The following is a 3806-nucleotide window of genomic DNA, read 5'->3' as shown; positions in this document are numbered from 1 at the left end:
CCTTTGCAATTTACATAGAGCTTTTCTCATTGGTGACATCCTCCTCCTTACATTCTCTCCTGGATCCCATGGGCTTCTATCGGATCTGATCTCAGAAATACATTTGCTTCTTTCTAGTAGATAGCTTCAAATCTTTTATGGAACAAGACAGGGTCAAATTGAAAAAAAGAATTCATTCAAACAAAGGTAAGAATGACTGATAATGTTTAATGTGTGACCTTTCCAGAGGCATTTGTATTTTGCCAGAAGATAAGGTTTTGAGTTAAACAGACAAATCTTCAATTCTATAATGCAACAAGAGAGGTTTTTCTGAGGGATGTGAGGCCATAGCACTTGGAAGTGTCCTTTTTTGGTATCACTTCAATATCAATATTTTGCTTGCTGGCAAGGTGTTTCTTTTTCCAGCTCTGCATAGCTCCTAGCATACATGCCTTAGATTGGTTTAGTTTAATTAATTAGAGTCTAGATTTTCAAATCATCCAAAAATACATAAGTCTTGGAATTTTAGAATTTGAGAAAAATCTTACAGTTACTGTGGCTAAATTCCTGATTTTATAGATAAGAAAACCGAGAGGCCCAGCACAACGGCTCATGCCTGTAGTCCTAGCATTCTGGGAGGCTGAGGCAGGTGGATTGCCTAAGCTCAAGACTTCAAGACCAGCCTGAGCAAGAGTGAGACCCTCTCTCTAAAAATAGTTGGGCATTGTGGCAGGTACCTGTAATCCCAGCTACTTGGAAGGCTGAGGCAAGAGGATTACTTGAGCCCAAGAGTTTGAAGTTGCTGTGAGCTATAATGCACAGTACCAGGTGACAAAGTGAGATTCTATCTCAAAGAAAAAAAAAAGGAGTGAAAAGGACAAGAAATCCTAAATCCTTCTGGTAAGTTAGAGTTACAAGATAAAAATGCTTTAATAATCGAGGAAATTGATACCATAATACATAAAGATTAAACTTATAGTTGACCAAGAAACTCTCTTGTCGTGTATTATTGTTAAATAGACCTACGGGCCATGGGCAGTATGTTATTTTTGTTACTGCTCCATAAATCTAACTGAACTCCATGTGAGCAGTAGGAAATGTTACTATTCCAGTGCCTATCCAGTGGTTATTTTCATCTAGTATCGTTATTACCTTATAACCCTAGATTCATCATTATTACTTGAATTAATCTTATATATTATAATGTTTTATTACATTTATGACATTTAATATATAGTAGAATAGTACAAAAGTCAATAGATTCTTTTTAATTGTAGACTCTTTCATCACATTGTGAAATACCACCTTTCTTCCAAGACAGTATGGTTGAGCTGCTGGACTACTTGTTAACTTTACGCCATCATAGATTTTTGATGGGAGATCTTGAAAGATCATCTTATCTAGCTACATCATATTTTCAGATGAAATGCAGACCCAAAGAGCTGTCTGTCTAATGTGTACCAGAGCTACCATGATAGGCTAATCCCCTGAATACATTCCAGATGTTTCTTCCTCTACCATAAGGCACTGTTTTATAAGCCCAGAAGCCTTTTGTGGCTCCAGAAAGACCCTTATCAATAGACTTCAAACCTGGGGAATGTTCACTTGCATGATTCCTTTGGAATGAACCAATTCCAGAAGAGGAGAGGAGATTAGCAGTTCTTTTCCCAAGCTTCATGCAATCACTGGTGATGAGCAAAGATGATGTGTCAGTCTCCAAATGTTTGATTTTTTTCCATTGACTTCCTTTTTGTTTTGCTTGGCTTTGCAAGGGAGGAAAATGCTTAGCTGAAGGATAAGCTATTACAATTTTACTGGTCTCTTTGTTTTTTCCTCAGTATTTCCATTTTGTTTTTAAAATTCAGAACCTCATTTTAAAGAGCAAAGTTACATTCAAGATCAAAGACTTTCGAACAATTAGACTGAATGAGCCTTCAGGTTAGTGGGCTGCATCCACCCACCTGGGGAGTGGTGTATGTCAACTCAACTCCTTGCGGGGATAGAAGCTCCTGTGCTCGGGACCCTTCCAGACCTGTTCATCAGACCTCTCCATCTGTTCTTTATGACATCCTCTGCACTAAACTGATAGACTTTACGTTTAAGAAGAAATAATCTATGCAAAAGAACAAGCAGATCAAGATGTATAGCTCTGTGGCTGCCAAGTTGTGGTTTTTGACAGATCGTCACATCAGGGAAGACTATCCCCAAAAAGAGATCTTACGAGCATTGAAGGCCAAGTGTTGTGAGGAGGAACTGGAATTTAGGGCTGTGGTGATGGATGAAGTCATGCTGACAATAGAGCAAGGAAACCTAGGTCTTCAAATCAATGGAGAACTAATCACTGCCTACCCCCAAGTGGTGGTAGTGAGAGTGCCAACCCCTGGGGTGCAAAGTGATAGTGACATCACTGTTCTGCAACATCTGGAGAAGATGGGGTGCCAGTTGATGAACGGACCTCAGGCTACTTGAACTGTGTTAATAAGTTCTGAACATTTCAAGAGTTGGCTGGCCATGGCGTTCCTCTGCCAGATACTTTCTCTTATGGTGGCCATGAAAATTTTGCTAAAATGATTGATGAAGCAGAAGTACTGGAATTCCCAATGGTAGCGAAGAATACACAGGGTCATAGAGGCAAAGCTGTTTTCTTAGCTCGAGATAAGCACCATTTGGCTGATCTAAGCCATCTTATTCAACATGAAGCTCCATACCTATTCCAGAAGTATGTTAAAGAGTCTCATGGATGAGATGTACGTGTCATTGCTGTGGGAGGTTGTGTGGTTGGCACCATGTTATGTTATGTTCAACAGATCAGAGGATGCAAAGCAACTGCTCACTAGGTGGTGTGGGGATGATGTGCTCATTGAGTGAACAAGGGAAACAGCTAGCTATGCAGGTGTCTAATATCCTGGGGATGGATGTGTGTGGCATTGACCTGTTGGTGAAGGATGATGGCTCCTTCTGTGTCTGTGAGGCCAATGCAAATGTAGGTTTCATCGCCTTTGATAAGGCTTGTACTCTAGATGTAGCTGCCATCATTGCGGACTATGCTGCCTCCCTTCTGCCCTCTGGCTGGCTCACCCGGCATATGTCCCTGCTCTCCGTGGTGTCCACGGCCAGTGAGACTAGTGAGCCTGAGCTGGGTCCCCCAGCCAGCACTGCTGTCGACAACATGAGCTCTGTCAACAGTGACCCTGAAAGCCCAGAGCGAGAGATGCTCACCAAGCTTCCGGGGGCCCTATTCAACATGAACCAGCTACTAGCCAATGAAATCAAACTCCTGGTGGAGTGAGTCCACCAATAATTAACCAACAAAACCCGTGTAAAACTTAACTTTCTTTCCTTATTTTTATTTTCTTTTTTTTTTTTTAACATCAACTTGCAATGCTGTTCATGGAGGATGCTCAGGAAGATGAGAGAAATTTAGTAGGATTAGTTGGAAAGAAGAAGATAGATGAGATCTTTGCTACTAAAGATGTTACTGACTTTTTGTTTACGAATCCTACAGAGAGAGAGGCAGAAGTGGTGGGATATAGAACATGTTAGGCTCTCATAGTTACCCTTTTAAATTACTAAAAAGTTTGTATGCTGTCAGGCCATGAGGAGCAAATGTTTTGTCATGGTCTTTCACTTTTGTTTTTGTATAAAAGAATTGTTTTGGCACAAATATTCAAGTAGCATAACTTCACGGTGTGTTGCAAGATTAACAGTGGGTGAGGAAAGCATCTGCCTGAATTCCACACGTTTTTTATTTACAAATCTAAAAATTCTGACATTTCCCTATTAGCAGCTTTAGTTCATAGTTGTTTATGAAATCTCAAGGGGCTCTT

At 40.4% G+C, this 3806-nt stretch overlaps 1 pseudogene; it reads left to right on the top strand.

The window, feature by feature from the left end:
- The first annotated feature begins 2069 nt into the window (after window positions 1-2069).
- Window positions 2070-3268, top strand: LOC128575831 (beta-citrylglutamate synthase B-like; annotated as a pseudogene).
- Window positions 3269-3806: the final 538 nt, after the last annotated feature.

Source organism: Nycticebus coucang, chromosome 23 (genome assembly GCF_027406575.1).
Source record: "Nycticebus coucang isolate mNycCou1 chromosome 23, mNycCou1.pri, whole genome shotgun sequence".
Taxonomy (NCBI): Eukaryota; Metazoa; Chordata; class Mammalia; order Primates; family Lorisidae; genus Nycticebus; species Nycticebus coucang.
This window is presented reverse-complemented; position numbering and strand designations above follow the sequence as displayed.